This window comes from Anas platyrhynchos, chromosome Z (assembly GCF_047663525.1).
Source record: "Anas platyrhynchos isolate ZD024472 breed Pekin duck chromosome Z, IASCAAS_PekinDuck_T2T, whole genome shotgun sequence".
NCBI classification, from domain to species: Eukaryota; Metazoa; Chordata; class Aves; order Anseriformes; family Anatidae; genus Anas; species Anas platyrhynchos.
The window spans coordinates 49,949,883-49,964,522 of record NC_092621.1 but is presented as its reverse complement, the minus strand read 5'-3'; the positions used below and the strand labels follow the sequence as shown (position 1 = coordinate 49,964,522).

The following is a 14,640-nucleotide window of genomic DNA, read 5'->3' as shown; positions in this document are numbered from 1 at the left end:
AGAAACGCATGCACCACTCACAGTACATTAATCACATGGGGAGCTCGTTCTCAATGATACCACAAACAGAAATATTGCTCTACTCCCAGAGGCATCACTGTATTTTGAAAACAACAAGATATAACTGCACTCCATTAGAAAAAAAAATTCAGTTGCATTTGAAATAATTATGGAAATTATTTTATGGTTTGGTTTCACTTTAGAGTTTTTTGGTAATACTGTTTCCCATATTATTGGTAGGTGCATATAATATACCTTTCATTTATTCACTGGTGAATATCATGTGCCACAAAAATGCAAATATTTTAGTTTATGTGAGTTATTTCTATCGTGTTCTGTTTTAACAAATGACATTTAAAATAGGCATATTCTCAGAGACAGAGTTGTGGTAGGTTTGCAGTTTCAAAATTCTAAGAGTATAGGTACTTGCTATCTGCTTGAATATGTGGGTGATCTGATTAAATGAATAATGCTTTCTCTTTTGAAGCTATGCTTATACTCCTTTTTGTCAGGTATGTTTATTTCAGTCTGCTCCTTTATTATTTTTGCCCAAGAGAAGGCCATCACTTTTGTTTCTATAACATATGTACTCTCTTCATCTGTTTTGTCATGTAAGTGAAGTGTGTTTCCCTTAACTAACAGAATTTTCTAAGCCTTTCATTTTAGTCTGTGTTCAGACATGTATGGTAACATCCTTGGTGACTTCTAATACTGTTCTTCTCTGTTTTAACATACTCCCCGTTTCTTTAGGTCCTCCATGTATATATAATTCTTTACATTCTAGTTTTGGGAGTTGTTTTGGGACTTCACATCCCTTTCCACTCTGTGTTGTTCATCAAGTCATATTTCCTATCCATCTCTAAATTATCCTTATTGCTTTACATTTTTTATTTATTTTACAATGGTGGATTGTTTTATTCCATCACTATTTTCTGCTATGTAGAAACCTTCTTATCCCCTTTTCCCCTTTCCCCCTTTTGACCTTTCACCCTTTTACTCTTTCCCCCTTTCTCCCTTCCTCTTCCCCTGGATTTTTCTTTTAAGATGATTCTTTATTCCAGTCTCAGGTGTATTTGTCTCAGATGTGTTTGTCAAACATGAAAACGGAGATACTTCATTTATCATAAAATATAGTTTTCATCAGAGGCTGATGTTTAAGAAGAGCTGTTCAAAGTCATTTTTCAGCTGTCCTTCCTTCAGTCACTTTCATATTTACATTAGTCATTACTTTCCTATTAGCCTGTGTTTGTTCTTATCTTTCCCAATTATTTTTTTCTGTAATTTTGTCTTATTCTTTCATAACTGTGTCAGTCTTTTTTGAAACCTTGTCAGTATGCAGTGTCTTGTGATTTCTCCTCTCAGCTTTCTTTATCTTCTCTTCTCATATGTTTTCCCTCTCAAGTCGAACAATTTGCCATTTTATATTATGTCTGTTTTTTGTGGTCTGCATCAGCACACATTCTGTTCAGTTCACATTCTGGAAAGTATCAGTCTTTTCTGGTGGAGTCCATACATATACCTCCATTTGGAGACCAGAAGAAAGATCTACTCCATCAATAGTTTCTCCGTCTTTTTTTTTTTTTTTTTTAATTTGTTTCATAAAAGGGGAAGTGGATTTGATATAAATATTGTACAGTATTTCTTATTTGGTATACTGACTGAGAATACCTGTATTCTTAGAATATGTTTTCTTCCATATTTTCCTAAATGCTCTCATATTCTCAGTAAGTTTTCTTTTAGTTAATTTCACATGACTTTCAAGTTCTCTTCTAATTGCAAATTTTTATCCCTATGTCAAGGTCTTTCTTTCTACTTATGGTTCCTTTTATTGATAAGTCAAGTCATCAAAGCCCCTCTCTAGAATCAGGGCCTATTTTATTCTTCATCTGTTATGTCCTGCAAAGTCTGCTTTTCATTTTCACAACTGTCTGTTAATACATGCATGTAAATACATACATGTAAAAATACATTTTTATGCATTTTATGCATCTTCTGAATTCTGATCTCTAGGAAGTCTTTTTTTGTTGTTGTTTTGTTTTTTGTTTCTTTTCTATCTAATCTAATCTAATTAGATATTAATCTAATTTCTTTTCTATCTAATCTAATTCTGTCTACTAATTTTGTCTATGTTGATAATATTTCTCCCATAAAGTGAATAGGATTGAAAAGTGATTATAGTTTTTTCACACCTTCCCTGTAAGTCTATGTATTGTGTAACACTGCCTGAGATTTAACAACACGTTCAAACTTACATCCTAATATCCTTATATCCTAATCACTGGTTGTTTATTCGTATGCTTGTTTCAACAGGAGCTGGAGTTTCAGTTTAGTCTCTGTAGTGGGTTCTCACATTTAGTAGTAATGACAGGAGTTAAAGGTTTTTCTCTCTGATGCCTCCCCTGTGGTGATTACCACCATTAGTTGCAAACACTGTTGCCATCTGCAAAATGTCTTTTTTTTTTCTTTTTCTTTTTTTTTTTTTCTTCACAGAAATGTAGATTACAATGAAATGGTATTTTTAGCCAAAACACAGTTAGAACTGTTGGGATATTTTTTTTTTTCACACTCTAGATATTTAGGTGTGTTTCTGTTTTTTGATGTTAGCTCTGACTCATCAGAAAAAATATCATCTGGCTTGCTGTTTCTTTGAAAATTTAGCTATGAGACTATTCATAGTACTGTGTGAGAGACAGAGTAATTTGGTTTTTAGACTGCCTAATTAAGCATTCCATGCCACTCCTTTCTGAGTTGTCCTTTTAATCAACTCTGACAAACTGCTACTTATAGGAACTGAATCACAAAAATGTTGACAGGTTTTGTTTTGTTTAGTTTAGTTTTGTTTTTCCAGTGGCTTAATCAGGGTCATGTTCTTCCCAACTAGCTGATGTCAGAGCAACCAGACAAGAAATTTAATAAAGCTCATGCTAAAAGTTGGTTGCCCGGATACTTCTCCAACAGCACTGTGGATTTTAAAGGAGCTCTGAGGAAGCTTATCAGTCTGAGCCCCACATAAAAGAAAAGTCATGGTTATTGAAGAGTAGTTTTTAAATGACAAATAAGGAGTTGTCAATGTTTTTCTAGATTTTTAACTGTCCTCTGTCGTACATGATCTTGTTTATTACCCTATGCAAGATACATCAGTTATGCAAAAATTCTATGACTAGCCACAGGGAAAAATGTAAATGGATAAGAATATGAATTAAATACTTTGCTAATAATATCTGATTAATTGAGAACTGAAGGAAATTAGCACTGGTTAAAGTTTTGTGGATATGAGCAATAATCAAAAGTTTCCTACTGTATTTCCCACTCACTCCTTCAAGTTTGTATTTCTGAAATATATTGGTACTTAATGCAGTACAAAATACAGTATTATAATGTTCGGTTATTGTTTAGGTAGAAAAAATTGAAAATATAAAGATATAATTGAAATATCGTTCATTAAAAATATATTGTAAACTTGCATGTTATACTGAAATGTTCTGGGTTTGATTTAATAGAATTTAATGAAAGCTGTTTTATGAAAGGTTTAAATTTTTTTAAAATATATATATTTTAGGAAAACTTTTTCTAATTGTAAGTAGCCATGAGTTTTAGCAGCAAAGTGCTTTATACTGAGGCTTTCATAAAATGGTAAAAGGTCTCATGGTATTTCAGGAAGATTTTTTTTTTTTTTAAAGCATTCTTGGTATATGTGTTTTACACTGTGGTGGGTGGAAGTCAGTTAGATTTTTACTTAATTTTCATTTCTGATGTTAAGATAGAGCTAGATTTATTTATTTTTTCTTGCCACTGTGTTTGGTTGTTTGGTTATTTTGTATGTCTATCGTAGCATAGCTTAGCTGGCAGCTGTGAGGTGTGAGATGGCAGGCATGAGGGGCAGTACTAAAACAAGCAGCACGTTGTTCAGGTAGGTAAACACTGTCAAGGGAGATGCCTGCTCTGAATGTTCCTTCAACAGTGTGTAATTCACCTCAAGAAGCTGTGAGAGTGCAGCTCTGAGCTAGGTTGAGATGCTGCTGAATAGCTGCAGTGTTAGTCATCTTGTATAGTTCTAAATATGAAGAAATTTTAGGTTTAAGGTAAATTCAAGGAACTGCTGAAGAGTCTGGAAAAATATATGGCTTACCATTCGTATTTTTACCTACTCTAAAATTTGGGGTGCTTGAAGATTCTGCCTTCCTTTTTCAACTACCAGAACAGAGGGGAAAGTGCAGAAATTGTTAGATCGTGATAAATATCTAGTATTTTGGTTTGAATTTCTAGATATGCTTATACCTTGGACAAACAGAAGAGTGAGAAGTCTGTTTCTCCTGCTCCAGGATAAATAGGGCAGAAGGAGGAGGGAGAGGACTAGAAAATATATTAGAACAACTGAAGTATCTGTTTAAATTAAAAAAAAAAAAAATCATAGAATCATATAATGGCCTGGGTTGGAAGGGTCTTCAAGGATCATCTAGTTCCAACCCCCCTGGCATTGGTAGGGGGGTTGGAACTAGATCACCCACTAGATCAGGTTGCCCAGGGCCTCATCCAGCCTGGCCTCCAGGGATGAGGCATTCACAAGCTCTCTGGGCAGCCTATTACAGTGCCTCACCACCCTCTGAGTGAAAAAATTTCCATCTAACCTCTAAGCTAAATCTACACTCTTTTAGTTTAAAACCATTCCCCCTTGTACTATCATCATCCACCTAAGTAAAGAGTCCTTCTCCATCCTTTAAGATGCCTTTAAGTATTGAAAACCTGCAATGAGGTTACCCTGGAGCCTTCTCTTCTGCAGGCTGAACAGCCCCAGCTCTCTAAGCGTATCTTCATAGGAGAGGTGCTCCAGCCCCTTGATCATCTTCGTGGCCCTGCTCTGCACCCGCTCTAACAGCTCCAAATCCTTGTGCTGGGGGCCTCAGACCTGGATGCAGCACTCCAGGTGGGGCCTCACAAGGGCGGAGCAGAGAGGGACAATCATCTCCCTCTCCCTGCTGGCCACTCTTCTGTTGGTGCAGCCCTGGACACAGTTGGCCTTCTGGCTGCAAGCACACACTGCTGGATCATGTTGAGCTTTTCAGCCATCAGAACTGCTAAGTCCTTCTCTGCAGGGCTGCTCTGAATGAGATCTTCTAGTCCGTACTCACGTCTGGGATTGCTCAGCCCAGGTGCAGCACCCTTCATTTAGACTTGAACCTCATGAGGTCCATGTGGGCCCACTTCTCAAGACCGAATGTTTTCCTTCCTTCCTGCCTTCCTGCCTTCCTGCCTCCCTCCCTCCCTCCCTTTCACCCTCCCTCCCTCCCTCTTTCCCTCCTTCCCTCCCTCCCTCCCTTCCTTCTTTCCTTCCTTTAGAAATTTCTTACAAATCTACTGAAACTCTAAGCCTCTGTCACTTTTGACAGTTCTTGACCGAGAGCTTAGCTGAAAACGCATCCATCTACATTTTTGTTAAGTGTCGAAGTGTCCTCTATTTCTGCTCTCGCTGGTGTGGCCTCCAGTATTATTCCTGAATAGTTTTGTTTTCTGAAGGTTTAGAATTTCTGGAAGTATTTTTGATACATTGTTGCATAGCTTTTTTTTTTTTTCTTTTTTTTTTTTTTTTTAATACTTGTTGGTTTTTACTGAAGGCTGCATTGAATCTTCCTGTTTAGCCTGACACATTCTGAGAACCACATTGTCTTAACAATATGAAGTTGAGGTCTGGGCTCTGCTCTATATCTGTTTTTGTGTAGTGTGTTGCTTTAGTCAGATCATCTCATTCCTTCTAATTACGGTACTTCCTCTCTGGATAATTATAATATATTGTTAAGTGTATAACATATTCTCTATGTACAACATTTGAAGTATGAATATTTTAACATTTACTCTTTCTGTTCTCTTTGCTTCATCTGTTTCTGTTTTCGGCAGAGAGAAAGTGTTTATCTTTTCTTTGTTTTCTCACTACAAAGATTTCTATGAGTTATGACAAATCAGTTTGCAGCTATCTCTTTTTTATTTTTCAAGTATTCGTATATTTGAATCCTAGAAAATGATCAAAAAGGAGTGGGTTTTCACTCTTTAGTTAATTATTCTGAAAGGCAGTTTGCAAGGTGAGTCATTTCTTAAATACATGTTGAATTTAAAGCAAAAGTTCCTGTGATTTAGTTTGGCCTTTGATTATTATCTTTAAAAATATTAATGAAATAAATCAGATTTTTACATCTTGTTTAAGAGTATTATCACACAGAAAGTACATCTGAAATTCTGTGGTAGCTATAGAAAGAAATTACAATAACACTCTCCTGATAGAAAGAATATGTGAGCAGCAGAGTTTAAGTGAGCTGGCTGGAGGATTATTCATTCATCCAATGGCTGGATCAAGTTTTACAAGTAGAACATTAAGCAGTGAACGTAACGTTTTCATTCTGAGTTTTTTTTAGGCTAACTTCTGCCTTTCTGAATGTATGTCTTTAGGATACCTGTTTGCCTCCATTTGCCTCCATTGCCTCCCCTGTCTATTTTGCGTTGTTTCTTCTTCCTCATAGACAAACGAACAGAGAAATAAACAAACAACAAAACCTGATGCCTTGACAAAATTGTCTCTGAAAGGTGGAAAAATTATTCTTAGTTATTAGCTTAAATGAAATACCGTTTTTGTCTTTTTATTGTATAATTTGTTTTTCCAGGTGTGGTTGAAGAAGCTCAGAAGCATCATTTTTTATTGCTTTTCAGTGGAATTATTGATTAGAAAGAATGGTATTGGCAGTGTTCCGTTTATGGCAAGATAGAAATAGCATGTATTACATTTTTGTTACTCTTTGCTTTACCTGTTATCGTACCATAATATTCAAATATCTTAGATCTAAAAGTGAGCTTCCATAGGAGTAAAAATTCAAATGTCATGTTTCAAAACAAAAAAAATAATGCATATATTATATGTTATATGTTATATGATGTAAGCTTTATCTCTTTGGGCATTTTGCTTGATCTTTAAATTCTGATTTAGTACTTAACCATTTTGATTTCCGTAGCATCTTAAGATAGTATGCTGGTTCCAAGGCAATTAATGCTTGGAAATATAGGTTTGCAGGAAGTGTGTGTTTTTGGTTCACAGTCCCTGGAATATGTGTAATGTTGCCAGTAAGAAAATACTGACACTTGACACTTAATATGCTGTTGCTAATATTGGACACAATTGACAGAAAATAAAAGTTGGGATATGTGAGACTTCATATATAGCTGAATGATAGACTTTGAGAATACAGTTGAGTAACTGAAGTCTTTGGTTATGGAGTTATAAAGACAGAGCCTGACTTGTTGCCAGTTCAACAGAGGTTTTCATCGTACTATATGCTGGAAAACTGAATATGAACTTCATCATTCATGATAATTCTCCATCAGATGGTTTCTAATTCTGGACCCTGTTCTGTAAAACAAGACCACAAATAAATAAATAAATAAATAGCTTTTATTTAATCTACAGAAACAAACTCTTTAAACTTAGTATGTGATGTAATAAAGGTCATCTCCACAGATTACAGCTGAATATGCTTTTTTTTTTCCCTGAAACATTTATTTAACTTTTCATATTTCATTTATGTTCTTTGCCACTGAACAGTATTTACATTTTCCATCAGCTTGCAGTACCCTTTCACTGCACCTTAAATCATAGCTTTAGTTGTTTAGAGTTAGCTATAGAACTAATTCTGGCTTGTATTAATGTTTCAGAATGAGGCATATTTAATCATTTAGTATTAGTTAACTCCTCTTTAGGGAATCAAAAGTTTTTGAAGAGTTGTATGACTATGAATGCTGTTGAAAAACCATCTTGCTTTGTGTCTGTATTCACTTAATGTATAAAATATATATTATATATATATATATATTTATATATATTTATATAATATATATAAAATAAGCAGCTATTGTAATTTTGGTTCTCTTTATGGATGGGATGCAATGTTGAGTGCATGGGTCAACTGTGACAGGGTGCACAGATATTTAGGATTTCTACTATTCCTCATTTGATGCAAGTAGCAAGCATATATGCATAAAACTGGTTTAAGGACAAAAAGTCCAGAGTTTTTTCAGATCCAAAACTGAACAAAGCAAATAAAATATACTGAATAAAGTATCGTGGCAGATCCAGATTATAATAGCAATATTCAAAATTAGGGAAATACATTCATGATACTTTTACATACCATCTGTTAGTTTTTCTTGTATAGTAAATAAGAGACAATTTATAAAGCACTCAAATTTCTGTTGTTGTTTGGTTCTGGTCTTTTGAATAATAATAGGTCCATTAATTTGATTCAGGGCTTTGAGAAGGTTATATAAACTTCAATTTAAATAGATTTTGTAGGAAAAATGGAAAAGTGATTCTGTACTTTTTTTCAATAATTATTACAATTTATAAGCAGGTTCTTCGTTTTGCAGAGGTATAACTGATTAATTTTATTGAACAGTTCTCTTTAAAATGCTGGATTGGAGCAAGAAGCTATTAAATGTACACGTCTTTTACATCACTGTTGCTGTAACATTAATATGAGAAATGAACTCTGATGTGGAAAAATCTAACTTGGTATCATGCATGTCAATATATGGGCAGTTTCTCTGTATGGAACTCTCTGGTTATTGTCTTATTATCCATAGAAAAAATGTGTACATATAAAATCTTTTGAACATACCTCTTATAACACAAATATCTCATTGATTAATTCTAGTAGCTTAGTTTGCTTAGGGTTGCTTATTCTTTTACATTAAACATGTGGAAAGTACCATAAAGCTAGAATTTGCATTTTCATTTTCATAAATGAAAATGTGTGAATTGCTTAGGTCATAATTGGAATATTTCAAAGCAGGGTAATGGAGATGGCAAATTAGCATTCTAAGAAGTCACTGATTTATAGTAAGGAAATAGGCATGGAATTCAGTAAATCAGAAAAGGTGGTTATCGATGTGATCATGAGAAAATTGCAAAGGAAAAGAAAGAAATGTTTGGAGTTTTTCCTTACAAATGTATGATTCTATTTTTCCTTCATCCTAGTATGTGTAATGGATGCTATCTTCCTTTTTAGGGATAGATGCGTGTAGATGCATACTATTTACCACTTCTGAGCATCCCTTTCTTACAAGTGGATAGGAAGTGTTTTCATGGAAAAGGAAGGGCACAGTAGCTGCTGTGTAACTGCTTGAGTGATGTGCATTGACTTTAAGAGCCACTTTATCCCAATTACCTCCAAATAACGTGTCAGGAAATATGTACCAGACATCACAGCTTGGCTGGATTTTTTTTCCCCTTGAAAATTGTAGTTGGCCTTCTGAGATCTTACTCTCCAGAGCAGTCCGTATGAATTTGGCAGTATCTTCAAAATGACACATGATGCATAATGCTTAATGAAGCATAAGCTTCATTATTGCATGTTTTGAATTATATCTTTCAACTGTTTGTAAGATGTTTTTTTTTTTGGCTTGGTTTGGTTTTTGGGGCAAGGGATTTCAGACTTGTATGTTGAGACTTTAAGGAGCACATTGTCTCTGAAATAGTGTCTTAAAAGAAGTCCCGGTAGGAATTGGACTGCAAGCTTTACATTGTGCTTGAACATTATTCAGCAAAATACTAAGCATGAGTTTAGACAATCCTTGTGCATATTACTCTCCTTCAAAGATTTTACCAGTTTAATTTGGAAACAAAGATATGATTTGTATTCGATAACATTTATAAAAATCTTTTAAATGCTGTCAAATAATACATCCGCTAATGAAATTTTAGAAAAGCACTGTTGAAAGAATTTAGCATAATCAGAATTGGACAACAGCAATGATAATACCAGTTTGAGAATATGTACTTAGAAATATATTGTGTGTTAACTCACCTTGAATCTTACTTGCTATTCATACTCTTACCTTTTTTGCAGTGCTAAATAGATAAGCAAGCTTCAGTTGTTTCAGAACTGAGCCATGGCTACACCAATGACCATATTTTCTACTGAAGCCTTTATAAATAAAGAAGCAAAAAAGAAGCTCTCATCAATGAATTTAAATTCACTTTTTATGTTTTAGGTTATTACTTGATTCAGTAGTAGTCCAGAAGATTAGCTGATGTGTATTTACTTACCCCTTTGGCTAACCATTAATAAACTTCAGACTCTTTTTCTGATTTGGATTTGGCAGAGTTCCAGGTAAATGCAAATGAACTGTTTCACTTTTGATGGAAGAAAAATGCTTCTCTTCTCTGACTCACTTCTGAAACTAAAACCTAGGTTTTCTTACCTGTTTCTGACCTTGTCCAAGATTTCAGAGCCAGATGTCGTCCTGCTTAACGAAAGCTTATTTGAAAGAACAGTGAGTTATATCGTGCTGATTGCATCAAACTGTATTTAAGGAAAGAATCTGGATGTTTGCTGTTTAAATGGCAAGTATACAGAGTTATCATTAGGATAGGAGGATCTGATCATGGGATATCATTTAGTATCTGCAAGTACGGTTGTTATCTCTTGAAATAACAAGTGCTGTACCTCCTTCCCAAAAGGAAACAAATCATTCCTATTCCGATTTCTATTTTAATTAAATGTGCTTTAATATTAATAGCAGTAATTTTATTCTTACCTTTTTTTATTTTTTAAGGACAGATTGCTTTTTTTTTTTTTCAGCGATCTCTTACAATCAAGGTTTTGTTTCCAACAGAATAGCTAAATGTAGAAGCTGAATGGAATATGAATGGAATATCTTTAACAAAAAAATTAGTAGTTCTATAGAACAGAGTTGAAAAATCAAAAAGAAAGCTTATAGAAAGGGACAAAAAAAAAAAAAAAAAAAAAAAAAAAAAAGCCAAAGCACTGAGATACCAAGAAAAAAGAAAAAGAAAAAAAAAGTGAAAAGAAAAAAATAGAAAACAGTATTTGACTTAGGAGAATGGAATTATTTCCTATGATCAGTTTTGATAGTAAGAAAAAGACGAAATAGTGCTAGGAAAAGAAAGGAAGTTGCAATGTTTTATTCTATGGAGCAGCTGAATACTGATTTGGATCTTCATAGCAGTTATCTTATTCAAATGAATAGGAAATCTTTTTGGTAATTACGTGTCAGCTATTGATATTAACATCAGATGATCTGTTCATAATAGCTTTGATTGTAACCAATAAATATATATATTCATTCTTTTGTAGTTTAGGATATCAATGTAAAAATGTGTTTATTTATTTATTTATTTATTTTAGTATTTTTAATTTTAGTTTGCTTGACCGGGAAAACTTTGCTATCTATCTCAGTATCTGAGAATCTGAGAATCTGCGAGAATGTTTGTTATTGTGAAGGAGGCTTTAGGAATCGGCAAGAAGCTGAAGCCAGGCTTTGATTCTGTCAACCAGTCTGGAGGACATGGTTTAGAATTATTTTGGGGAAGGATTTGGGATCCAGCATTTGCCAGACAAAAGGAAAAATAAACAAAAAAAAAAAGTTGACAGCAACCCTTCAAATACTGCTCGTACAAAGAAAGCAAATTTTGATTTTCAGTCTTGAACTCTTATCCTTTTCAGTAAGAATGTGTTGCAATTTCTACCTTAAGTTATTAGACAGCATACACTGAGTCAAGTAACACAATGGGTTCTTTCTACTTGTTAATGTCACCATAGCTGTCACATCCAAAGTTCTCACTTCACAGAATTATAAAGGCTTTAAGATGTGTGTGTAGGAGTATGTCACAAATAGGATGATTAGATAGATAGTTTTAATAAAATAAGATCTTTTTGTTTGTTTGTTTGTTTGTTTGTTTTGTTTTTATGATTTAAGTTTCATAAGTCTTAGCATTCTCTTGTCATAGAGAGGTTCATCAGCCAAACTGGCGTGTTTTCCAACACAGCTGAAACTGATGTTTTAAAGTCTAAGTGATGTAGAAGTGTATAAGAGAAAAACAAACAAACAAACAAACAAAAAAACACAACTGTGGTTGGTTCTATGTGGATTTAGATGGCGTAGAAAGTAAACTCATATGAGTTTTGACTAAAAGATAACAGTTTTATAAACACTCAGGTTTGTAATGTATAAAAAAGTTGCAAGTACACGAAAGAAAAAAATCGCATTTCAAAATTCATTAAGCTTTCAGAAGGACTACTAATAATGTAGGCATATGTAGACAGTTTCAAAATGTAGCTTACATTAAATAAAGTGGGAATGAAATGTTTGTTCTTTTGTCTGAAGTTAGACTAGGTTCAAAATTAGAAATAAGAGCTGTATGTATTTAGAAACTAAATGCACTTCTCCAGCTCATCCATGTGTGAAAAAGAGACAAAAATACGAGAGCAACTGCTAATTTAAGACCTTCATCTTCAATCAGAGAAATCACATTTGGAAAAACTTTTCTTGTTTTTACCTCTCTAAGTACTGGTATACATTACCAGTACCTGTGCTAAGATGTGATAGGAAGATGGAATTTTATTTCTAAATTTACACTTCATTAATAATGCTTTGTTCTTCAGTTCTTAATTGGAAGAAGCTGAAAAACTTGAGCAAAATATTCAAGACACTTTTTTAATAGTATTTCTAACCATGGATTTTAAAAGACATTTAAAAAAAATCAGTGTTTCCTATTGTTAATGACAATCTATTGTACAGGAAGGCTTTGTAAATCAGTAAATCATGGAGCAGAGTTGGAATGAGTAACTACAGCAGTAAAGCAAAAGTGTGTGCACACTATTCTTATTAGAGATACCTTGGAAATTTTAACCTACCCCTCCAGAAAATTTAAACCTGGGCATCAGCTACCTTTTCTGGGTCTTTCTGGCAAGATTAAAGAGTATGTTGTTTTTGCATAATCTATTGCTGTGCAATATTTTTTCATCTTCTTGCTCTTGAGCAAGCAAGCTGAATATTTGTCAGTAAAGAAGTATTTAACTTAATATTTTTATGAAGAGACTTGGAGGTAAAAGTGAAAAAACATCATGTCTTCCTGTGTGTACAGTGCCCAGTTCAGTGGGGTTCCAATCCTAAAGGAGGTGTTAGTAAAATTACGTCATCACAGATCTAGGATCAGGGTATATGGGGACGTTTTGCAGAATTGCTGACTGCAGCAGAGTTTCAATGAGTGTAGGTGGTAATAAAAATGGAGCAGGACTACATCTGTTACCCTGCATACATTTTAAATAGTGCAGTGCCTCAGATGGGTTAAGAAGATCCAAGGAGTAACCTTATTCTGAAAGTATAAATATAACCTGATTCTGAAAATTCAGGCAGGTTGCAAGATGAACAAAAATCTTAAAAAGTCTTAATTGTCAATGTTCAGGCTAGGAAACAAAGTTTTCAAATTGCACTGTTTGTTGAGTGACTGGTAAAAGTAAGACTAAAGATTTTTGTATGGATAGAATTGTTAAGAGACAGATAGGAAAGAAACCAAGGGACTTCTTAAAGCTCAGGTAGACAGATTTGTCAGGCAAGGTTTGAGCCCACATTCAGACATGAAAGTCACAATAATACAGTTGGGAAACTAGCAGTCAGGGGATCTCCCTACTAGCAGTAGAGAATCTCAAATGCCTTATGCAACGTGAAAGTAACCTTCTTTTGCATAGGTGTTGCTGAGGTGTTCTGTAGAGGTTCACACAAATGTAGATACTTTTATTAAATTTGATGGGTGTTTATAGGACTGTGTGAAAACAATAGTTTCATTTCAAATTAAATATGAATATTGTGTGGGAAAGCAGTTGGCATAGATCAGAGGCTGGAGTTAATTGTGCATCTTGAGGAATAATCTGCCAGAACTTTTCTCTGAGGGTCATTTTACAAGGCTCTGAATATGTCAAATCACAACTGTGTATATATTACAGTTATTATTGTGTAATATATTAATGTGTATATATTACAATTATTATTGAGAGTAGAATAGTTTGGTGGAAAATAATAAAGCTTTCGATGCTTTTCTTTCATTCTAAAGAACTTCTGTTGATCTCTACTGTGTTTCTAGAGAAGGTGCAGCAAAAGGGAATGTCTTGCTTTGCCCCCCACTGCAGGTAATGCACTGTGAGTCACTGCTGCAGGTCCCTCAGCAGTGTGAGAAAGTGGTGGGAACACCCTGCTGTACCTAGGGAGGCTTGCAACCCTGGCCATTGGGCTACTCCTGCCTCTAGCTTCTAGTGGAAAGTGAGCATGGAAACACCTCCTTCATATAAGTAGTGGGATTTTATTCATGTCAACTGGATCCCCTTTTGTTGTTAAGCAGGGCCCAATTCAGCAACCCAAAGCCCCATAGATGCTTTGTTGTCTCAGTGTGGCTGTGCATCATGCATGATGAGAGAAAAAAACCTGTCTTTCTGTCCCAGGTGTCATATAGAAATAGCTGCCAGTGATATTGCTGATTCTCTATGTCATCCTCAAAATGCTGAAGTGTGGTATGTTCATGTTCCTCAAAGCCTTGAGGAATTTTGGAGGAAAGTGATAGAAAAGTCTCAACATTTTCTGCACAGAGAAGTGCAAAATGATAGAGTCTCCGTATTTTAAGTCTGAAAAGAAAGCATTATTAAAATCTAGTCAAATCGTAGTCAAGAATCAGTTCCAAAGAATCTGTGTATGAAGCCTGTAATATCTTGTTCAGCTAAACTGAATTGTTCATTTCAGTTGTTAATTATTTCTTCTGAACCACTTTTTATGAATGCAGTTCATGAAATCGTATGGCTGTAATTTACA

At 34.4% G+C, this 14,640-nt stretch overlaps 1 protein-coding gene across 1 annotated transcript in view; it reads left to right on the top strand.

The window, feature by feature from the left end:
• CHSY3 (chondroitin sulfate synthase 3) overlaps positions 1–14,640 on the top strand; it is a 187,606-nt gene that overhangs the window by 80,994 nt on the left and 91,972 nt on the right. The gene's annotated exons all lie outside the window — the stretch shown is intronic.